The sequence below is a fragment of the Hemitrygon akajei genome, unplaced genomic scaffold (genome assembly GCF_048418815.1).
Source record: "Hemitrygon akajei unplaced genomic scaffold, sHemAka1.3 Scf000057, whole genome shotgun sequence".
NCBI classification, from domain to species: Eukaryota; Metazoa; Chordata; class Chondrichthyes; order Myliobatiformes; family Dasyatidae; genus Hemitrygon; species Hemitrygon akajei.
Genome location: NW_027331943.1, coordinates 57,323 through 82,442, shown reverse-complemented (window position 1 = coordinate 82,442; position 25,120 = coordinate 57,323). Strand labels below are relative to the sequence as shown.

Below are 25,120 nucleotides of genomic sequence, written 5' to 3'. Positions count from 1 at the left end.
CACTATACAATTCCCATCAGGGATTTTTTTGTACATTTGCTGTTCCTTAATTCTACCCACAGATTCTACACCGCCCAACCCTATGCCACCTCTTATTTAATGATTTTATTTAATATTTCACCAACAGAGTCACACAACCCCACGACCAGCTTGTTATTTCACTAAACATATAAAGATCTGGGAAACAAGGGGACCTGCAGATGCAAGAAATAGAGAGAAATTCACACAAAGTGCTGGAGAAGCTCAGCAGGTCAGGCAGCATCTATGGATGGGAATCAACATTTCCGGCCATGACCCTTCACCGGGACTCGTGATAACCACGTATCTGAAAAATCAACAAGCAAAAACAACAGAAAGTAGTGCAATATTGTGAAAACCTTTGACAAAATTTATTGCAAGGCTTTAAAAAAAAACTGCCGAACAGAGCTCAATAGTTAACAATTACAACAACGGCAATAAACACTTCCATCAATACCGACATTGACTTTTTTTAATGAAAATATCTTAGTCCCATTTCAATCAGTAAAATGTACAAAGGTAAGTAAGAACTGAAATGACAAGTTTAGAAAAGACTATTTACACTCAAACCCACTTAGATTAACACGACCTTGGACAGAAGGAGGAAGAGGGATAACGCACATGAGAAAGAAAATCACATAAGACCATAAGACACCGTAGCAGAATCGGCCATTTGGCTGCTCCACCATTTCATCATGAGCTGATCCAATGTGCCCTTTAGTCCCATTCCCCCGCCTTCTCACCATAACCTTTGATGCCCTGACTACTCAGATACCTATCAATCTCTGCCTTAAACAAACCCAATGACTTGGCCTCCACTGCTAGCCATAGCAACAAATGTCACAGATTCACCACCCTCTGACTAAAAAAATTTCTCCGCATCTCTGTTCTGAATGGGCGCCCTGCAAACCTTACGTCATGCCCTCTTGTACTAGACTCCCCCAGTCACTCTCGAAATTGCATTCAGCAAAGGGGATGGACAAATATCCAGCCTACAGCTAATTGAAACTTTCTCCCCAATGTGAACCCAGTCGTGTGTTACATGGTTAGATTATTGAGTGAATCCCTTCCCATATTCACAGCAGGTGAATGGCCTCTCCCCAGTGGAACACAATGATGCAGCCTTGGTGGAGACGGTTGAGAGAATCATTTCCCAAAGTCTGAACAGACGATCAGCCTCTAACTGGTGTGAACTTGCTGGTGTTTTAGTAGACGAGATGCTCGTGTAAATACCTTCCCACATTCACAGGTCGAAGGCCTCTCCCCAGTGGAACTCACTGGTGTGCTAGCAGATCAGATGACTGAGTGAATCCCTTCTCACAATCTGAGCGGTTGAAACCTCTCTCTGCTGTGTGAACTGACTGGTGAGTCACTAGGTGAGATGATGTGGTGAATCCCTTCCCACAGACTGAGCAGGTGAACGGCTACTCCCCAGTGTGAACTGACTGGTGTGCTTGTAGGCTAGCTAACTGTGTGAATCCCTTTCCACAGTCTGAGCAGGTGAACAGCTTCTCCCCAGTGTGAACTTGCTGGTGTCTCTGTAGGTTAGATGACTGAGTGAATCTCTTCCCACAGACTGAGCAGGTGAAGTCCCTCACTGCAGTGTGATCTGACTGGCGAGTCACTTGGTGAGATGATATGGTGAATCTCTTCCCACAGTCTGAGCCACACAACCCCATCAGTTCCATTATCCAGATCTCTGACAAACCATGTGAGAAGTAGCGGACCGAATACTGACCCCTGAAGAACACAAGTCACTGCTGGCCAACCAGAAAAGGCCCTTTCTATTCCCACTTGCTGCCTCTTGACTATCAGCCATTCCTCTGCCCATGCCAGTATTTCTTCTGATTTTATCCTGTTAAGCAGTTTCATGTGTGACACCTTATCAGATGCCTTCTGAAAATCCAAGTAAATAATATCCACTGCCTCTCTTTTGTCCATCCTGCTTATGACTTCCTCGAAGATCTGTAACAGACTTGTCAGGCAAGATTTCCCTGTACAGAACCTATGCTGGCTTTGACTTATTATATCATTAGTCTCCTAGTACCCCAAAACCTCATCTGTTATCAAGTGATTCTTAACGTGTCATGACCAATGCATCTGCTATCTCTCCAGCAACCTCTCTCAGGACTCTGGGATGTAGTCCATCTGGTCCAGGTGACTTATCCACTTTAGGAACCTGAGTTTGCCTAGCACGTTTTCCTTTGTAATAGCAATGGCACACAGTCCTGCTCCCTGACACTCACGGATCTCTGGCACACTGGTGGTGTCTTCCACAGACAAGACGGATGCAAAGTACCTGTCTAGTTCATCTACCAGCTCTTCCCCATTTGTACCCCATGAGCATCATTTTCCAGTAGTCCAATATCAACTCTCGCCTCCCTTTCGTATATTTTATAACTGGTTTATATTATTGTATAGTTTGCTGTCATATTTCACCTTTCCCCTTATAGCTTTTATTTTAAATTTGCCTGTTGTTGGATGTTAAAAGCTACCCAATTATCCAACCTACTACTCACTTTTGCTACCTTATATGCTTTTATACAGTCCTTAACTTCCTTTGTCAGCCACGATAGCCTAGCCCCGCTGTTTGAGAACTACGTCTGTGGGACATATCTATCCTGCACATTATGAACTATTCCCAGAAACGTCAGCCATTTCTGCTCTGGCGTCATCTCCACCAGCATCCTCCAATCCGCCTGGGGAATCACCTCTCTCACGCCTCTGTAATTCACTTTCATTCCATTGAGATACAATGCATCTTGCCTGTGCTTCTCCCTCACAAATTGCAGTAGGAATTCAATCATATTATGATCACTGCCTTCTAATGGTTCCTTTACATTGACCTCCCTAATAAGATCTGGGTTATTACACAACACCCAATCTAAGATAGCAGTTCCCCGAGTAGGCTCAACCATCAGCTGCTCTAAAAAGCCATTTCGTTTGCATTCAATACATCCCCTCTTTTGCGATCTCACACCAATCTGACTTTCCCAATCCTCCTGCAGATTGAAGTCACCCACTACAGTTGTGTCATTAAATTTATTACATAAATGCCAAACACTCAGCAGTACCTGGGGCAGAAGTGAGGATACATGCTTTTACCAAGGAGAGAAGGTGTTTTTGAAGCTGAAAGGCCTGAAGGTAGATAAGACACCGCAGAGTTCAGAAAGAGGGAGCTGAAGAGATTGTGAAGGCATTAGAGTCATAAAACACTACAACACAGGAAAATGCCATTCGGCCTGTCTAGTCCGTGCTAAAGCATTCATCTTCCGAGTTCCAACAACTTCCACCTGGACCATAGCCCTCCATATGCTTCTCATCCAGTGATCTAAGCAAACTTCTCTTAAAGATGACAATCGTCCCTGCCACTTGCTCTGGCAGCTCGGTGCACACTCTCCCCGCCTCTGAATGAAGAAGTTCCCCCCTTAGTTTTCTCTTCAAGTGATGAGTAATGATCTATCAGAAATCACTAGATTTTGGAACGGTTCTGGTGGACCAGAAATTTGCAAATGTCACTCCACTCTTTAAGAAGAGAGGGGGCACAAGAAAGAAAATTATTGGACCGTTAGTCTGACCGTAGTGGTCAGGAAGATGTAGGAGTGTACTAAGAGTGTGTTTTTTTGGGTACTGTAATTGGGGAAACATGATGAAGTAGGCCAAAGTCAGCCGGATTCTTTCGAGGAAATCTTGACTGACAAAGCTCTTGGAATACTTTGCGGAAATAACAGGCAAGATAGATAAAGCAGAGGCAGCGTATGTTGTTTGCTTGGATTTTCAGATGATCTTCAACAAGGTACCCCATGCAAGGCTTATTGAGAAAGTAAGGAGGCATGGGATCCAAGGGCACATTGCTTTGTGGATCCAGAACTGGCTTGCTCACAGAAGACAAAGAGTGGTTGTAGACTGGTCATATTCTGCATGGAGGTCGGTGACCAGTGGTCTGCCTCAGGGATCGGTTCTGGGACCCCTACCCTTCGTGACTTTTATAAATGACCTGGATGAGGAAGTGGAGGTATGGGTTAGTAAATTTGCTGATGACACAAAGGTTGGGTTAGGTTGCAGGGGGATATTGATAGACTGCAAACCTGGGCTGAGAAGTGGCAAATGGAGTTCAACCCAAAGAAGTGTGATGTGGTTCATTTTCTTCGGTCAAATATGATAGAATATAGTATTAATGGTAAGCCTCTTGGCAGTGTGGAGGAACAGAGGGATCTTGGGGACGGAGTCCATAGGACACTCAAAGCTGCTATGTAGGTTGCCTCTGTGGTTAAGAAGCCATACTGTGCATTGGCCTTAATCAACCCCAGGCTTGAGTTTAAAAGCCGGGATGTAATGTTGCAGCTATATAGGACTTTGGTCAGACCCCACTTGGAGTACTGTGCTCAGTTCTGGTCGCCAAACTACAGGAAGGATGTGGAAGCCATACAAAAGGTGCTGAGGAGATTAACGAGGATGTTGTTTGGATAGGGGAGCATGCCTTTTGAGAACAGGTTGAGTGAACTCAGTCTTTTCTCCTTGGAGTGATGGAGGATGAGAGGTGACCTGATGGAGGTGTACAAGAAAATGAGAGACATTGATCGTGTGGATAGTTCGAGGCTTTTTCCCAGGGCTGAAATTGCTAGCACGAGAGGGCATAGTTTGAAGATGCTTGGAAGTAGGTACAGAGGAGATGTCAGGGGTAAGTTTTTTACACAGAGAGTGGTGAGCGCTTGGAATGGGCTGCCGGCAATGGTGGTGGAGGCGGACACCATAGGGTCTTTTAAGAGACTCCTGGATAGGTACACGGAGCTGAGAAAAATAGAGAACTGTAGGTAACCCTTGGCATTTCTAGAGCAAGGACATGTTCGGCATCGCTTTGTGAGCCAAAGGGCCTGTAACGTGCTGCAGGGTTTCTATGTTTCTAAGGTGCTGCACGTGAGGCTGCTTAACAGGATCACAGCTCATGGAATTACAGGAAAGAAACTTGTACTGACAAGGGAGAAAGAGTCAGAATAATGTGGGCAATTCTGTTTTGCTGTCGGTAACTAATGCTGTTCTGCAGGGGTCAGTATTGAGACCGCATCGTTTCATGTTAAATCTGAATGATATGGATGATGGAATTGATACCTTGGTGACGAACATTGCAGTTGATACAAAGATAGGTAGGGGACAGGTAGTTTAGAGCAAAGCGGGAGTCTGCAGAAGGACTTCGATAGGTCTGGAGAATGCCAGCAAAGTAGCAGTTGAAATACAGTGTATGCAAGTCATGTACATTTGGTAGAAGTAATTGGGTGTAGGAAAAAAATAAATGGGAGAAACTTGGAAAAATTAGAGGTGCATAAGTGCTTGTGAGTCCTTGAGCAAGAGGCGCTAAAGGTTTGCTTGCAGATGGAGTTGATTAAGGATGACAACTGCAATGTTAGCAATATAAGAGCAGGGATGCGATACTATAGCTTTATAACGCATTGGGCAGATCACTGTTGGTGTATGGTGAGCAGATTCCGACCTGTACTTCCGACTTATTATCTGAGCAAAAGATGTGTTCTTATTGGAGTGGGTCCGGAGAAGTTTCAAAGAATGATTCCAGGAAGACCAAGAGTGGATGACCTGGATGAGGAAATACGTGGGAAGGGATTCACTCAGTCATCCAACCTACAGAAATTTATCAATATCCACTGCTGCTGATTTCCACACACAAATAAATCAAAAGGGATTTCCCCAATCAAATCGATAATTAATCGATCAATAGCCCCCAAACAACACGGCACAGCCGGACACAAAACAGGGGACTTTACATCTCACAACACTGGATTCAGTAATGAAACCCGTGATTAATGTTGTTGTCCCTCTCAAATCATAAGAAACACACATTAAGGTGCATTTAAATGCGAGCGCATCCCCACAGGTGATGTCACACAGACCCCCGTCGCGCCTGACGTCACGCATGGGCTTCCCACATCGGGATCTGCCCTTACGTGCACAGCATCTTACGTCATCCATGCGCTGGTGAGCTCGGGCTTTATCAGTTTAATAGCTGGGCTAATAATCACGTGACCAGCCCTCCCCCACCGCTGTCAACAGAGGATTCAGGGGCTGCGCTATTCCCATTGGTGCAAAGCGATGTCAATCACTTGTTACCACCAGTCGCAGAGGTGGACAAGTCCAGAGGGCGTTACCCCCGCTGAGTTCGCCTCCCGCTCCGGCCTCAAACTCCACATCATGCGGAGTAAATGTCCGTTTTTTGATTTATTTCCATTTTCCTCCAAGGAAAGTTGGGGGGTTTGTGAAGCGTCTTCTGTGGCTGGAGTCTGATGTGTCGCCGAGAGGTAGGAGGAGACCGCTCGGCCCGTCAGTTTGATGCCAGTTCCCTGGGGAGGGAGAGGAGGGATTTTATTGAAAGGAAAAAGATGGTGTGAGAGGGGGCGGACAGGATGTTTGTCCCGGTGGAAATCTGTGGAAATGTCTGAGCCCACGCTGGTGGCGAGCAGAGGGATTCACGTTGGGGGCGAAACACCGGCAGACGGTTGACCTGCAAGTGGGGCCAATGACAGGGGTAGGAGGTGAGTGGTTGGGGCAACACGGGGCTACAGAAGATGGACATTTTTTGCACAGAGGATTAACAAAGTGGTTAGAGAGTATTTGTTATAGAGAGTGCAATGAAGTTTCAATAGACTGATCCCTGAAATGGTTGGGTCATCATATGAAGAAAAATCAAATGTGATAACCATTGCATTTAGAGAATCGAGGACTGAGAGATGAACACATTGAAATGCACATCTTTACCGGTTGAAACAGGGATCACAGTCTCTGAAAAAGGGGGTGGATGCCTATATTTTATAATATAACCCCTATTGTTTTACCTTTACCTCCTCTCCCAGTTTTATGCTTCCCTCGTCTTTCACACCCCCTTACCTGCTTAAGATTCAGCCCATTAGCAACAGTCAGCAATTCATTCCTTTTGGCTTTTCCTAATGCCTCAGGGGTTGGCGCTTCCAGAAATTTATAAATCTCCACTGCTGCTGATTTCCACACAAATAAATGAAAAGGGATTTCCCCAATCAAATCGATAATTCATCGATCAATAGCCCCCAAATCTGTTCATATCCCAGACCCACGCCCCAAATTTTTTACAAACCATAATGCTTTAGAAACGAACCAGCAGCAATAGACTACACCTGGAGTCTGGTTTTGATGTTAAATCTATCTTTATTAGAATCTACTTGTAATATTGCAACTTAAACAAGATAAACAGAAGTTAACAGTGTTAAGTTTATAGATGTGTGTAAATGTAACTCCCAAACTATTGAGCTCGGGGGAAACAAGGCTTGGAGTCTTGAGATGGTAAAGTATGAAAGTTCCGTTCAACTACAGAATAGATGATGAGAGAGAGATTTGTAATCCATGGTAAATGGCGAGAGAACGCAAATATGTAGAATTCCACAGGTTCTACGGTGGTAAAACGAGAGAACAGTTGCTGTAGATTTTATCCATCATCGTTCCAAATCCACATACAAATTCTCACCGAAAGTGACTTGTCAGAAGGTGTATCGTCTTCAAGTGAACTACCACACCACAGCCAGGCAAGGGTTAACACATAAGGGGTCTCCACAGGATACACCAAATCCGATCCACTCCTATGGATCAAACAAGGTGACAACCACACATTCTATGTACATGAATCGATAATTAACCCACCTTGTGGGCATAGGAAAGTTCTAAACAGTGACCCTTGGCCACTAGTTCCCTGGTTTCGATCCTTCAGTTTTTCCTCCTTCGTCTCCATCTGACTCTGAGTGTCTGTGTCCTCGGTTAAAACTAAACAAGCTGCGAGCGATGTAAACAAGCTGCAAGTCAGACTGATTCGCCTTCTTAATCTCTCTCTCTCTTAAAATAACAGTATACAGCAAACAAAACCCAGGGATTCATAACAACGGCCAGTCCCCACTGTGAACTGACTGGTGTGCCAGTAGTTGTGATGACTGAGTGAATCCTATCCCACAGTCTAAGCAGGTGAACGGCTTTTCCCCAGTGTGAACTTGCTGATGATTCTGCAGATGGTGTGACTGAGTGAATCGCTTCCCACAGACTGAAAAGGTGAACGGCTTCTCCCCAGTGTGAACTCGCTGATGTACCAGTAGGTTAGATGACTGAGTGAATCCCTTCCCACAGACTGAGCAGGTGAATGGCCTCTCCCCAGTGTGAACTCGCTGGTGTCTCTGTAGGTAGAATGACAGTATGAATCCCTTCCCACATTCTGAGCATGTGAATGGCTTCTCCCCAGTGTGAACTCACTGATGTACCAGTAAGTTGGATGACTGAGCGAATCACTTCTCACAGACAGAGCAGGTGAATGGCCTCTCCCCAGTGTGAACTCGCTGGTGTCTCTGTAGGTAGAATGACAGTATGAATCCCTTCCCACATTCTGAGCATGTGAATGGCTTCTCCCCAGTGTAAACTCGCTGATGTACCAGTAGGTTGGATGACTGAGTGAATCCCTTCCCACATTCTGAGCAGGTGAATGGCCTCTCCCCAGTGTGAACTCGCTGATGATTCTGTAGGTGGGATGACTGAGTGAATCTCTTCCCACATTCTGAGCAGCTGAACGGCCTCTCCCCAGTGTGAACTCGCTGATGAATCTGTAGGGTGGATGACTGAGTGAATCTCTTCCCACATTCTGAGCAGGTGAACGGCTTCTCCCCAGTGTGAACTCGCTGATGAATCTGTAGGGTGGATGACTGAGTGAATCTCTTCCCACATTCTGAGCAGGTGAACGGCTTCTCCCCAGTGTGAACTCGCTGATGACTCAGAAGGCTGGATGAATGAGTGAAACCCTTCCCACATTCTAAGCAGGTGAATGGCTTCTCCCCAGTGTGAACTCGCTGGTGACTCTGTAGGTTAGCTAACCGAGTGAATCCCTTCCCACAGACTGAGCAGGTGAACAGCTTCTCCCCAGTGTGAACTCGCTGATGACTCAGTAGGTGGGATGACTGAGTGAATCTCTTCCCACATTCTGAGCAGGTGAACGGCTTCTCCCCAGTGTGAACTCGCTGATGACTCAGTAGGTGGGATGAATGAGTGAATCCCTTCCCACAGACTGAGCAGGTGAATGGCCTCTCCCCAGTGTGAACTCGCTGATGACTCAGTAGGTGGGAGGACTGAGTGAATCTCTTCCCACAGTCTGAGCAGGTGAATGGCTTCTCCCCAGTGTGAACTCGCTGATGACTCAGTAGGCTGGATGACTGAGTGAATCCCTTCCCACAGACTGAGCAGGTGAACGGCTTCTCCCCAGTGTGAACTCGCTGATGAATCTGTAGGGTGGATGACTGAGTGAATCTCTTCCCACATTCTGAGCAGGTGAATGGCTTCTCCCCAGTGTGAACTCGCTGATGTACCAGTAGGGTGGATGACTGAGTGAATCCCTTCCCGCAGACTGTGCAGGTGAATGGCTGCCCCCTGGTGTGAACACATTGGTGTGCCATTAGGTCAGATGATCGAGAGAATCCCTTCCCCGAAATTCAGCAGATGACTCTGAAATTCTGCCCAGTGTGATCTCACTCTTGGTTCCACAGGTGGGATGCCCGGCAGAATCCTTTCTCACACACAGAACAGATGAATGGCCTCGCCCAGTGTGAACTTGCTGATGTACCTTCAGTTGAAATGACAGAGTGAATCCCTCCCCACAGTCTGAGCAGGAAGGATGGTTGATTGAATCCCTTGCTCCACTTCTTAAATATCTAGACAGAGACAACAAAACTGGCGTGCTGTGTTTGGGATCCCTGGAGACAAATTCCTTCTCGTTTTTAACCTGTAGAAGATTTACAAAATCCATCAATGGGTGTAGGACAACATTTCAGATGAGATTACTTGAGTTGCCAAGGTTTGATTTGGTATCACACTGTTACAGTGAGGTTAAACCCAAGTTGGAAGAGAAATCATCTCCTGACTGGGCAGAGTGCTGGTATCTGAAATGACCATCAATCCCCATATGCGTTTCAAGTTCCAACTCCTTAAAGTGCAGGGTTACAAGCTGCAGCTGGATGCATTTCTTGTAAGTGAGGGCATCAGGGACACTACAGGTCTCCCCATCTTCCCTCCAATACCCCCTCTAATTGTAATAACCAGTGTGTACATAAGTCTTGCACTGTGCATTTTTTTTACCCAGTGACAAGATGTGCACAGTGAATTTTTTTATAGAGAGGTATTCATTTTCACAGCTAGCAAATCACTGTCAATAGGAACTTTGATCTCCTCTGGGTTCGATGCAGTTCATCTGCACTCTCACACAACCTATGTAGCAGGCCTGTAATGTGTAATGAAGGATTTTCTCACCAAAGATTTTGCATATTGTCCATATGTGGTTTGCTTGCTAAGTTACGCTTTAAAAAGTCAGATTTCCAAATATCACTCCACTTCTTCCCACTTGCAAATTCTCCAGCAACTTTTGCAACACCACAATACACACAGGGGACTCAAGTATCACCAGTTTCTGTATTCTACATAAATATTTCCCCTGAACCCTCCCCCCCCCCGCCAATGACTACAGTGGTGAACTCAGTTTCTATATTCCCCTGAAGCCTCCCCCAATTCTCCAGCAATGTTTGCATCGCCACAATACACACATCAGACAAAAACTGACAGTGGTGAACTCAGTGATGGCAATGCCACTAAATATGAAGGGAAGGGCAGTAGTCTGTCTCATTGGAGTCTGGCACATTTGTGATGTGAAAGCTATTTGTTGCCCAGGACAAAGGTGTTTGATATCATAATGCACTCAGAGAGAATGGGACAAAACATGTTCTCACGGGTAAAAAAGTCCAGAACAAGAGGTGGTAGAACAAGCAACAGACACAAAATGCTGGAGGAACTCAGCAGGCCAGGCAGCATCTATGGAAAAGAGTACTAATGCTGAATTTCGCTGGCATTTTGTGTGTGTTGCTTGGATTTCCAGCATCTGCAGATTTTCTCTTGTTTGTGATCGGTGGTAGAAGAAAGGTGATTTTCTCAGCTGGTGATGTAAAAGATTTTGTTCCCTTTCTCCGAGTTGCTAATCCTTGCATTTAGATAGCTGGAGCTCAGCTCTGTCTGAGAGATCCATCGGTTCCCATTCCCTCATCAGCCGGAAGCTCCCCGGGGCCCGTGTACGGATCGTGGGGCTGAGAGACAGGGATGAGAGCAGGACTGTCCCGGGATTGTTGGCCACGGTGTTCGGATTTCACAGGAATTGTTGTGAATTCGGTGTTTAAGATAAAATCACGGAGAATCGCTCTTACCTGCAACCGACATTTTCAAGGCGTGAAACTCAGGGACGTCCTCAGCCTGATGCTGGCGCATTTCATCGGTGCTTCAGCGCCGGCAAAATTCTTAACGCATGGCCCTATGGGTAATCACGATGCCATTAACCATTTCTGCAAGCACCGGTTCAATGTCCATACCTCATTTTTTTTCGTGTGTATAGAAAAATCTGCAGCTGTTTTAACGCAGAAAGCGGCTCCCATAAGCAATATACTCAATATCAACGTGTATCTAATGCCAAAGTAAAATGCAGATATAAAACACAGGAGATTCTGCAGTTGCTGGAAATACAGAGACGCACACACACACAATGCTGGAGGATCTGTGCAGTTCAGGCAGCAACTAAGCAGCGGAGTACACAGGCTAGGTATGCTGAAGGGGCTCGGCCTAAACATTGTCTTTTTATTCCTCTCCACATTTGCTGCCTGAAATTAACCACCTTTTTATCGGTCAACCAGTTTACAAATGTTTCTGATCTTTCTTTTGTAGCCACATCCTGCTGCTCTGATTCCTCCTCCTCCTGGTAAACTCTAGACCACATCTCTCTCTGGAGCCCCAAAGCGCTGACTCAGGCTGGCAACTTTTTTGGTTTTTGACTCTGCACCATCGAAGATTTACTCACTGGTCTGCTGTCAGACTTTAGAGGTGCATTGTGTTGCGAGACCGCGGGTTCATTTACTGTGAGTGTCGCTTTAAGTGCCTGAGTGAGGCGGGGCTGTGACGTCAGACACAAGGAGAGAGAGGGAGAGAGAGAGAACATCAAAACCACAGTGAGATCCTCTTATTCAGCCTGGTGAAAATCAAGCAGATGTATAAGATGATGAGAGGCATTGGTCGTGTGGATAGCCAGAGGCTTTTTCCCAGGGCTGAAATGGCTAACATGAGGGGAATAGGTTTAAGCTTCTTGGAAGTAGGGACAGAGGAGATGTTAGAGCTAACTTTTTTAAGCAAAGAGTGGTGTGTGTGTGGAATGCACCGCCAGCGACGGTGGTAGAGGCGGATACAATAGGGTCTTTTAAGAGACTCTCAGATAGGTACATGGAGCTCAGGAAAATAGGTGGCTCTGTGGTTGAGTAATTCTGAGCAGTTTCTAGAGTAAGTTACATGATCGGCACGGCAATGTGGGACAAAGCATCTGTAATGTGTTGTGCATTTATATGTTTCCATGAAATTCACGGGAAATCTCCTATCCCACGGAGTGGTGACTAGTTGCAACCTGTCATCTCAGGGAGAGTGAGAGGGGAATGACAGGGAGAGATTTTGATATACTGATATGGAACAGAAACATGGGCAGGAACCAGATGGGCTGAGTGGCCTTTCTAGTGTACATTGTGAGTGTGGTAGAGACAGTAAGTACCTGAGACACGGGATTTGATACAGAACTGATTCATCTTTCACAGATCCACAATATTAAACACCAGTCCAGTTTAAGGCTAACATCAGCAGAACAGACTCCTCCAATGCTCAGTGACCAGGGTTCAATCCTGGGTGCGATGAGCAGCCGCAAGAACTGCAGAATCTGACAGTAACAGTCCCTCATGAACCTACAGCTGCCTTCAGTCACCATGATGGCTAAACTTTTAACACACAGATGATTTGAACTTCCTCCCTGATGTAGGAGCGCTCAGACTGAAGATGTAGGGGAGAAGGCAAGAAAATAGAGAATAAAGTTATTTGCACCGTTAGGGATAAACAGAGAGGAAGAGGTGGAAAGTTTCTTGAATGCATCTATTTTAATGTTAGAAGCATTGTAAGAACGGTGGATGAGCTAAGAGTATGGATTGATAACTGGAAAGATGATGTTGTATCTATTAGTGAAACATGGTTGCAGGAGGGGTGTGATTGGCAACTAAATATTCCAATATTTTGTTGCTTCTGGTGTGACAGAATCAGAATGGCAAGAGGGGAAGGTATTGCAATGCTTGTCCGAGAAAATATTACAGCGGTGCTTTGACAGGACAGATTACAGGGCTCATTTAGGGAGCCTATTTGGGTGGAATTGAGGAATGGGGAAGGTATAGTAACACCTATAGGGGTGTCTTATAAACCACCTAATTGGGAGTGAGAATTGGAGGAGGAAATTTGTAAGGAGATAGCAGATATTTGTAGTAAGCACAAGGTTGTGATTGTGGGAGATTTTAATTTTCCACACATAGAAACATAGAAAATAGGTGCAGGAGTAGGCAATTAGGGCCTTCGAGCCTGCACCGCCATTCAGTATGATCATGCCTGATCATCCAACCCAGAACCCTGTGCCTGCTTTCTCTCCATACCTCTGATCCCTTTAGCCACAAGGGCCATATCTAACTCCCTCTTAAATATAGCCAATGAACCGGCCTCAACTGTTTCCTGTGGCAGAGAATTCCACAGATTCACCACTCTGTGTGTGAAGAAGTTTTTCCTCATCTTGGTCCTAAAAGCCTTCTCCTTTGTCCTTAAACTGTGACCCCTCATTCTGGACTCCCCCAACATCAGAAACAATCTTCCTGCATCTAGCCTGTCCAATCCCTTTAGAATTTTATACGTTTCAATAAGATCCCACCTCAGTGTTCTAATTTCCAGCGAGTATAAGCCTAGTCGATCCAGTCTTTCTTCATATGAAAGTCCTGCCATTCCAGGAATCAATCTGTTGAACCTTCTTTGTACTCCCTCTATGGCAAGAATGTCTTTCCTCAGATTAGGGGACCAAAACTGCACACAGTACGCCAGCTGTGGCCTCACCAGGGCCTTGTACAGTAGCAGTAGAGCCTCCCTGCTCCTGTACTCAAATCCTCTTGCTACGAATGCCAACATACCATTTGCCTTTTTCATCGCCTGCTGTACCTGCATGCCCACTTTCAATGACTGGTGTACAATGACACCCAGGTCTCGTTACACCTCCCCTTTTCCTAATCAGCCATTCAGATAATAATCTGTTTTCCTGTTCTTACAACCAAAGTGAATAACCTTACATTTATCCACATTAAATTGCATCTGCCATGAATTTGCCTACTCACCTAACCTATCCAAGTCACCCTGCATCCTCTTAGCATCCTCACAGCTAACACTGCCGCCCAGCTTCATGTCATCTGCAAACTTGGAGTTGCTGCATTTAATTCCCTCATCTAAATCATTAATATATATTGTAAACAACTGGGGTCCCAGCACTGAGTCTTGCAGTACCCCACTGGTGACAGCCTGGCAATCTGAAAAGGTCCCAGTTACTCCCACTCTTTGCTTCCTGTTTGCCAACCAATTCTCTATCCACATCAATACCATACCCCCAATACCGTGTGCTTGAAGTTTGCTAACTAATCTCCTGTGTTGGACCTTGTCAAAAGCCTTTTGAAAATCCAAATATACCACATCCACTTGTTCTCCCCTATCCATTCTAATAGTTATATCCTCAAAAAATTCTGTAAGATTCGCCAGACATGATTTTCCTTTCACAAATCCATGCTGATGTTGTCCTATTATTTCACCTCTTTCCAAATGTGCTGTTATCACATCTTTCACAACCAACTCTAGCAGTTTCCCCACCACCGATGTCAGGCTAACCAGTCTATAGTTCCCCGGTTTCTCTCTCCCTCATTTTTTAAAAAAGTGAGGTCACATTAGCCACCCTCCAATACTCAGGAACTAATCCAAAATCTAAGGAGTTTTGAAAAATTATCACTAATGCATCCACTATTTCTTGGGCTACTTTCTAAAGCACTCTGGGATGCAGACCATGATAGATAGATAGATAGATAGATAGATAGATAGATAGATAGATAGATAGATAGATAGATAGATAGATAGATAGATAGATAGATAGATAGATAGATAGATAGATAGATAGATAGATAGATAGACAGATAGACAGACAGACAGACAGACAGACAGACAGACAGACAGACAGACAGACAGACAGACAGACAGACAGATACTTTATTCATCCCCATGGGGAAATTCAACTTTTTTCCAATGACCCATACACTTGTTGTAGCAAAACTAATCACATACAATACTTAACTCAGTAAAGAAATATGATATGCATCTAAATCACTATCTCAAAAAGCATTAATAATAGCTTTTAAAAAGTTCTTAAGTCCTGGCGGTAGAATTGTAAAGCCTAATGGCATTGGGGAGTATTGACCTCTTCATCCTGTCTGAGGAGCATTGCATCGATAGTAACCTGTCGCTGAAACTGCTTCTCTGTCTCTGGATGGTGCTATGTAGAGGATGTTCAGAGTTATCCATAATTGACCGTAGCCTACTCAGCGCCCTTCGCTCAGCTACCGATGTTAAACTCTCCAGTACTTTGCCCACGACAGAGCCCGCCTTCCTTACCAGCTTATTAAGACGAGAGGCGTCCCTCTTCTTAATGCTTCCTCCCCAACACGCCACCACAAAGAAGAGAGCGCTCTCCACAACAGACCTATAGAACATCTTCAGCATCTCACTACAGACATTGAATGACGCCAACCTTCTTAGGAAGTACAGTCGACTCTGTGCCTTCCTGCACAAGGCATCTGTGCTGGCAGTCCAGTCTAGCTTCTTGTCTAACTGTACTCCCAGATACTTGTAGGTCTTAACCTGCTCCACACATTCCCCATTAATGATCACTGGCTCCATATGAGGCCTAGATCTCCTAAAGTCCACCACCATCTCCTTGGTCTTGGTGATATTGAGACGCAGGTAGTTTGAGTTGCACCATATCACAAAGTCCTGTATCAGTTTCCTATACTCCTCCTCCTGTCCATTCCTGACACACCCCACTATGGCCGTGTCATCAGCGAACTTCTGCACATGGCAGGACTCCGAGTTATATTGGAAGTCTGATGTGTACAGGGTGAACAGGACCGGAGAGAGTACGGTTCCCTGCGGCGCCCCTGTGCTGCTGACCACCGTGTCAGACCTACAGTCTCCCAACCGCACATACTGAGGTCTATCTGTCAAGTAGTCCACTATCCAATCCACCATGTGAGAGTCTACTCCCATCTCCGTTAGTTTGTGCCTTAAGATCTTGGGCTGGATGGTGTTAAAGGCACTAGAGAAGTCAAGGAATGTAATCCTCACAGCACAACTGACCCCCTCTAGGTGAGAGAGTGATTTGTGCAGCAAATACGTGATAGCATCCTCCACTCCCACCTTCTTCTTATACGCAAACTGAAGAGGATCCTGGGCGTGCCTGGTTTGTGGCCTCAGATTCTGTATTATCAGCCGCTCCATGGTCTTCATCACGTGCGACGTCAAGGCAACAGGTCTGAAGTCATTCAACTCCTTTGGTTGTGGTTTCTTCGGTACCGGGACAATACAGGATGTTTTCCACTGTCTGGGTACTCTTCTCTGCTCCAGGCTCATGTTGAAGATGCGCTGTAGTGGTTCTCCCAGCTCAGTCGCACAGGCCCTCAGTAATCGTGGGGAAACTCCATCCGGTCCAGCCGCCTTGCTGGTACAGATCTTCCTCAGTTGACCTTCCACCTGTGCAGCCGTAATCCTGGGCGTGGGCAAGGTCTCCTGTGAGTGGCTATTTTCCTGTGAGGGAAGTAAGAGGGAGGACAAGTAGAAAGACAAGCCTGGTGTGGAGTTCTGCGGTGAGGATGAGATTGTGCTGTCGAACCTATTGAAGAAGTTGTTCAGCTGGTTCGCTTTCTCCACATCTCCACTTATGTTTGCCCCCCCGCTTTGCACCGCATCCGGTGATGATCTTCATCCCATCCCACACCTCCTTCATGCTTTTTTTCTGCAGCTTTTGTTCTAGCTTCCTCCTATACTGCTCCTTTGCCCCCCTTATCTGTACTCTGAGTTCCCTGGGGATTTATCTGCCTTTAATCCCTTCAATTTACCTAACACCACTTCCCTACTAACATGTATTTCCCTCAGTTCCTCCATCTCACTAGACCCTCGGTCCTCTACTATTTCAAGAAGATTATTTATGTCCTCCATAGTGAAGACAGAACTAAAGTAGTTATTCAATTGGTCTGCCATATCCTTGATCCCTATGATCAATTCACCTGTTTCTAACTGTAAGGGACCTATATTTGTCTTAACCAATCTTTTTCTTTTCACTTATCTCTCAAAGCTTTTACAGTCAGTTTTTATGTTCCCTGCCAGCTTTCTCTCATAATCTTTTTTCCCTTTCCTTATTAATCCCATTGTCCTCCTCTGCTGGACTCTGAATTTCTCCCAGTCCTCAGGTGTGTCACTTTTTCTGGCTAATTTGTATGTTTCTTCTTTGAACTTGATACTATCCCTAATTTCCCCTGTCAGCCACGGGTGCACTACCTTCCCTGGTTTATTCTTTTGCCAAACTGGGATGAACACTTGTTGTAGTTCATCCATGCAATCTGTAAATGCTTGCCATTGCATATGAATGTTGAGGAACCAACTAGAGAGCAGGCCATTCCACATTGGGTATTGAGCAAAGAGGAAGGGTTAGTTAGCAATCTTGTTGTGCGAGGCCCCTTGGGTAAGAGTGACCATAGTATGGTGGAATTCTTCATTAAGATGGAGAGTGACATAGTTAATTCAGAAACAAAGGTTCTGAACTTAAAGAAGGGTAACGTTGAAGGTATGAGACGTGAATTAGCTAAGATAGACTGGCAAATGATACTTAAAGGGTTGATGGTGGATATGCAATGGCAAGCATTTAAAGATCGCATGGATGAACTACAACAATTGTTCATCCCAGTTTGGCAAAAGAATAAACCAGGGAAGGTAGTGCACCCATGGCTGACAAGGGAAATTAGGGATAGTATCAAGTCCAAAGAAGAAACATATAAATTAGCCAGAAAAAGTGGCACACCTGAGGACTGGGAGAAATTCAGAGACCAGCAGAGGAGGACAAAGGGCTTAGTTAGGAAATGGAAAAAAGATTATGAGAGAAAGCTGGCAGGGAACATAAAAACTGACTGTGAAAGCTTTTACAGTTATGTGAAAAGAAAAAGATTGGTCAAGACAAATGTAAGGACCTTTACAGTCAGAAACAGGTGAAATGATCATAGGGAACAAAGACATGGCAGACCAAACTGAATACCTACTTTGGTTCTGTCTTCACTAAGGAGGACATAAATAACCCTCCGGAAATAGTAAGGGACCGAGGGTCTAGTGAGATGGAGGAACTGAGGGTAATACATGTTAGTAGGGAAGTGGTGTTAGGTAAATTGAAGGGATTAAAGGCAGATAAATCCCCAGGGCCAGATGGTCTGCATCCCAGAGTAGCCCAAGAAATAGTGGATGCATTAGTGATAATTTTTCAAAACTCCTTAGATTCTGGATTAGTTCCTGAGGATTGGATGGTGGCTAATGTAACCCCATTTTTTAAAAAAGGAGGGAGAGAAAAACTGGGGAATTATAGACCAGTTAGTCTGTCGTCGGTGGTGGGGAAAATGCTAGAGTTGGTTATCAAAGATGTGATAACAGCACATTTGGAAAGAGGTGAAATCATCGGACAAAGTCAGCATGGATTTGTGAAAGGAAAGTCATGTCTGACGAATCTTATAGAATTTTTTGAAGATGTAACTAGTAGAGTGGATAGGGGAGAGCCAGTAGATGTGGTATATTTAGATTTTCAAAAGGCTTTTGACAAGGTCCCACACAGGAGATTAGAGTGTAAACTTAAAGCACACGGTATTGGTGGTATGGTATTGATGTGGATAGAGAATTAGTTGGCAGACAGGAAGCAAAGAGTGGGAGTAAACGGGACCTTTTCAAAATGGAAGGCAGTGACTAGTGGGGTACCGCAAGGCTCAGTGCTGGGACCCCGGTTGTTTACAATATATATTAATGATTTAGATGAGGGAATTAAATGCAGCATCTCCAAGTTTGCGGATGACACAAAGTTGGGCGGCGGTGTTAGCTGTGAGGAGGATGCTAAGAGGATGCAGGATGACTTGGATAGGTTAGGTGAGTGGGCAAATTCATGGCAGATGCAATTTAATGTGGATAAATATGAGGTTATCCATTTTGGTTGCAAGAACAGGAAAACAGATTATTATCTGAATGGCTGATTAGGAAAAGGGGAGGTGTTACGAGACCTGGGTGTCATTGTACACCAGTCATTGAAAGTGGGCATGCAGGTACAGCAGGCGATGAAAAAGGCAAATGGTATGTTGGCATTCGTAGCAAGAGGATTTGAGTACAGGAGCAGGGAGGCTCTACTGCTACTGTACAAGGCCCTGGTGAGGCCACAGCTGGCGTACTGTGTGCAGTTTTGGTCCCCTAATCTGAGGAAAGACATTCTTGCCATAGAGGGAGTACAAAGAAGGTTCAACAGATTGATTCCTGGAATGGCAGGACTTTCATATGAAGAAAGACTGGATCGACTAGGCTTATACTCGCTGGAAATTAGAACACTGAGGTGGGATCTTATTGAAATGTATAAAATTCTAAAGGGATTGGACAGGCTAGATGCAGGAAGATTGTTTCTGATGTTGGGGGAGTCCAGAACGAGGGGTCACAGTTTAAGGATAAAGGGGAAGGCTTTTAGGACCGAGATGAGGAAAAACTTCTTCACACAGAGAGTGGAGAATCTGTGGAATTCTCTGCCACAGGAAACAGTTGAGGCCAGTTCATTGGCTATATTTAAGAAGGAGTTAGATATGGCCCTTGTGGCTAAAGGGATCAGGGGTATGGAGAGAAAGCAGATACAGGATTCTGAGTTGGATGATCAGCCATGATCATACTGAATGGCAGTGCAGGCTCGAAGGGCCGAATGGCCTATTCCTGCACCTATTTTCTATCCACCATCAACCCTTTAAATATCATTTGCCAGTCTGTCTTAGCTAATTCACGTCTCATATCTTCAAAGTTGCCCTTCTTTAAGTTCAGAACATTTGGTTCTGAATTAATTATGTCACTCTCCATCTTAATGAAGAATTCCACCATATTATGGTCACTCTTACACAAGGGGCCTGGCATGACAAGATTGCTAATTAACCCTTCCCCATTGCCCAATACCCAGTCTAGAATGACCTGCTCTCTAGTTGGTTCCTCGACATGTTGGTTCAGAAAACCATCCCGCACACATTCTAAGAAATCCTCTTCCTCAGCACCCTTACCAATTTGGTTCACCCCACTACCTGCTTTCTCCCAGTACGTGGATTGTTACACCAGGGGTAATAGGACGATTGACCTACTGTATGCAAACGTAGAGGATGCATACAGTGCATCCCCGCTGCCTGCACTGGGGAAAGCTGATCACAACCTGGTTTTGTTACAGCCCAGATATAAATCAATTGTGATGAGGCATCCCACTACTACACGCTCTTTTAGAAAGTGGACTCCTGAAGCTGAACAGGCCCTGAGAGACTGCTTCGGTACTACTAACTGGGATGTACTGCAAGGGGGGCTTTGTGGGGGCGTTGGGGAGGTCACTGAATGCACAACGGACTATATTAACTTTTGTGTGGATGTCGTTGTTCCTGTTAGAACTGTTCGCTGCTATCCCAATAATAAGCCCTGGATCACTAGTCACATCAAAGGCCTCCTAAATCAGAAGAAGAGGGCCTTTAAAGATGGTGATCGGTTGGAGCTTAAAAGAGTTCAGAAGGAACTCAGAGTACAGATAAGGGGGGCAAAGGAGCAGTATAGGAGGAAGCTAGAACAAAAGCTGCAGAAAAAAAGCATGACGGAGGTGTGGGATGGGATGAAGATCATCACCGGATGCGGTGCAAAGCGGGGGGGCAAACATAAGTGGAGATGTGGAGAAAGCGAACCAGCTGAACAACTTCTTCAATAGGTTCGACAGCACAATCTCATCCTCACCGCAGAACTCCACACCAGGCTTGTCTTTCTACTTGTCCTCCCTCTTACTTCCCTCACAGGAAAATAGCCACTCACAGGAGACCTTGCCCACGCCCAGGATTACGGCTGCACAGGTGGAAGGTCAACTGAGGAAGATCTGTACCAGCAAGGCGGCTGGACCGGATGGAGTTTCCCCACGATTACTGAGGGCCTGTGCGACTGAGCTGGGAGAACCACTACAGCGCATCTTCAACATGAGCCTGGAGCAGAGAAGAGTACCCAGACAGTGGAAAACATCCTGTATTGTCCCGGTACCGAAGAAACCACAACCAAAGGAGTTGAATGACTTCAGACCTGTTGCCTTGACGTCGCACGTGATGAAGACCATGGAGCGGCTGATAATACAGAATCTGAGGCCACAAACCAGGCACGCCCGGGATCCTCTTCAGTTTGCGTATAAGAAGAAGGTGGGAGTGGAGGATGCTATCACGTATTTGCTGCACAAATCCCTCTCTCACCTGGATGGGGTCAGTGGTGCTGTGAGGATTACATTCCTGGACTTCTCTAGTCCCTTTAACACCATCCAGCCCAAGATCTTAAGGCACAAACTAATGGAGATGGAAGTAGAATCTCACATGGTGGATTGGATAGTGGACTACTTGACAGATAGACCTCAGTATCTGTGGTTGGGAGACTGTAGGTCTGACACGGTGGTCAGCAGCACAGGAGCGCCGCAGGGGACCGTGCTCTCTCCGGTCCTGTTCACCCTGTACATATCAGACTTCCAATATAACTCGGAGTCCTGCCATGTGCAGGAGTTCACTGATGACACGGCCATAGTGGGGTGTGTCAGGAATGGACAGGAGGAGGAGTATAGGAAACTGATACAGGACTTTGTGATATGGTGCATCTCAAACTACCTGCGTCTCAATATCACCAAGACCAAGGAGATGGTGGTGGACTTTAGGAGATCTAGGCCTCATATGGAGCCAGTGATCATTAATGGAGAATGTGTGGAGCAGGTTAAGACCTACAAGTATCTGGGAGTACAGTTAGACGAGAAGCTAGACTGGACTGCCAACACAGATGCCTTGTGCAGGAAGGCACAGAGTCGACTGTACTTCCTTAGAAGGTTGGCGTCATTCAATGTCTGTAGTGAGATGCTGAAGATGTTCTATAGGTCAGTTGTGGAGAGCGCCCTCTTCTTTGTGGTGGCGTGTTGGGGTGGCAGCATTAAGAAGAGGTACGCCTCACGTCTTAATAAGCTGGTAAGGAAGGCAGGCTCTGTCGTGGGCAAAGTACTGGAGAGTATAACATCGGTAGCAGAGCGACGGGCGCTGAGTAGGCTACGGTCAATTATGGAAAACCCTGAACATCCTCTACATAGCACCATCCAGAGACAGAGAAGCAGTTTCAGCAACAGGTTGCTATCGATGCAATGCTCCTCAGACAGGATGAAGAGGTCAATACTCCCCAATGCCATTCAGCTTTACAATTCAACCGCCAGGAGTAAGATATGTTAAAGTGCCGGGGTTAGGACTCAATGCATTTAAGTAAACTACTTAAGAACTTTTTAAAAGCTATTATTAATGCTTTTTGAGAGGGTGATTTTAGATGCATATCATATTTTTACTGAGTTAAGTATTGTATGTAATTAGTTTTGCTACAATAAGTGTATGGGACATTGGAAAAAATGTTGAATTTCCCCATGGGGATGAATAAAGTATCTATCTATCTATCTAATGATGTTTTGTCAGAATGACTTCAAACATTTAGTTTTTAGTGCAGATCTTCAGCAACTTGAGATTCTGCCTGATTTCCACCGAATGACAGACTGGTGACAGTGAGGGGGGGGGGGGGGGGATTTCCAAACACGATTTGAACACCAGACTCACGGGTCTATTTCCACTGTTGTAAACACGGAAAAGCCGATCCGGAGACGTCAGAACACACCACAGCTACTGAATTAATGATACATACTACTGTATAAAACATTCAGAAATAACAAAGTTAGAAGAAACAACAAGAACTTTGTCATATATTCTTTGACCCTCACCAAATTTTTATCAACACCCCATAGAAAGTTTCCCATCCGGACACTTCACGCTTTGCATGGTAACTGCTCCGCCCGTGACTGTGAGGAACGGCAGAGACCTTTGGATACAGATCGGCACATCACAGAAACCATTCTCCCCACTAGACTTCCCAGTCCCTCGGTAAAGCAGGCTGTGAAATCAAAGATCCCCACAACCTGGGACGTTCTCCTTTCTCACCCACCCCAGTCCGGGAGAAGACACAACAGCCATAAAGCTCCAGGACAAATGTGAGGAGCTTCAGGAAACGAGGCGAGTTCGGGGAAGTTAATGGAACTCAGTGGGCAAAATCACACCACGTGATTTGGCGTCACAAAGCGGAGGGCGGGGCAAATGTGCAGCACACAGCCTCACGTGACCTGTCGGCGGGACTTCCAATTCAATTCTGCGGAAACAGACAACCAGGGCTCCTGGTTTGGATCGTTCAATGCAGATTAAGTGAAGTCGACACATTTCTGACGAGCCCCGATAATTGGAAAATAAATGAGTAACTAGCCCTCAGTTCGGAGCTCACGACCAACATCGGATCTCCCCGCTCGGGATTGGTCTCAATACTCACCGATGGGAAAGTGATACCTTCGGCCCGCAGACAGAGATCCCGACGGAAGAGACGAAAGGCTTTCCCGAACACATAGCCGACCCACTTCAGCTCTGAGCGGAGAGGATAACTCCGTCCACCCGGAGACTGTGAGCATGCGCGAAGAGATTGTTACATCATCGGGAGGCGGGGCCTCGGAAACAGACGCGCAGATGCTGCCCATCTGCGGTTAAATGGGAGGGGCAAACGGGATCACGTGTCAGGAGTGGTGACCCCCTCCCCCCCCCCAGGCAGAGAATCCAGCTACTCATTAGTCTGTGGAAAGAAGCAAACTTGCCGCTCACATCTCCTCTCACCTTAAATGTATTAGACATTTCAACCCCCAGGAAAAATATATCGTCTGTCCACTCTATCTATTCCCCTCGTAATCTTATAAACGTCCACCAAGTCTCACCCCAGCCTGCGCCGCTCTGGAGAAAACAACACAAGTTTGTCCAGCCTCCCGTTATAGCTCATGCCCTCTAATCCAGGCAGTGTCCTGGTAAACCTCTTCTGCGCCCTCTCCAAAGCCCCGACATCCTTCCGAGAATGGGGGCGACCAGAACTGTATGAAACACTCCAGATGTGGTCTAACTACTTTTATAAAACTGTGTTACGAACTGAAACGTTTTAGAAACGAACCAGCAGCAATAGAGTTCACACTGGAGTCTGGTTTTGATGGTTAAAACAATCTGTTTATTAGTATCTACTTATAATATAGTAACTTACCGAAATAAAGGAAAGTTAACAGTGTTAAGTGTATATATGTATAAATGTAATTCCCAGACTATCGAGCCTGAGGGAACAAAGCTTAGAGTCTTGAGATGGTAAAGTAGGAAAGTTCAGTAATCCACGGAATAAATGATGGGACAGAGATATTTGTAATCCAGGGCGAAACGTAGAGAAAAGGCCGTTATTTCAAAATAACCGCCGTCGAAGTTCTTATCCGTTGAATCCGTCCACATCCGAGTTATCAGCGAAAGTGACCTGTCACAGGAATACCGTCTTCCAGGGGTTACCACACAACATACCCAGGCAAGGGTTAACACAATATATTCCAAAACCCACTCCTATGGATTATACGAAGTGACAGCCACACACATTCGTTGTGGTTCCGTGTACCGATGATCAACCCACTCTTGTGGGCATAGGAGAGTTCCAAGCCTCAGCTGCGACTAACTGAAGCGATCAGCTTTTCCAGTCTCTCTCTCTCTCTCTTTAGACTGGCCGACTGCCTGTCTGCCGATCGCTCTCTCTCTTATGGTTCAGTCCACAGTCAGCGCTGTCAGCCTGTGACTGACGTCATAGTCCCGCCTCCTCACGCCGGCGCTGTTAAAGAAACAGTCACAGTACGACCGCAGGCTCGTAACAGCCGCAACACCACTCCCGACTTTTGAACTCAATGCTTCAACTAATAAAGACAACCGTGCCATTTGCCTTCTTAACCACC

At 45.7% G+C, this 25,120-nt stretch overlaps 1 long non-coding RNA gene and 1 pseudogene across 1 annotated transcript; both read right to left on the bottom strand.

The window, feature by feature from the left end:
* LOC140721501 (uncharacterized) lies at window positions 1-23,891 on the bottom strand. Its single transcript, XR_012097393.1, has 3 exons — window positions 23,653-23,891; window positions 11,271-11,374; window positions 1-325 (listed from the first exon to the last, which is right to left on the bottom strand). It is a non-coding gene; the product is annotated as an uncharacterized lncRNA (long non-coding RNA).
* Window positions 7,209-9,479, bottom strand: LOC140721568 (uncharacterized; annotated as a pseudogene).
* Window positions 23,892-25,120: the final 1,229 nt, after the last annotated feature.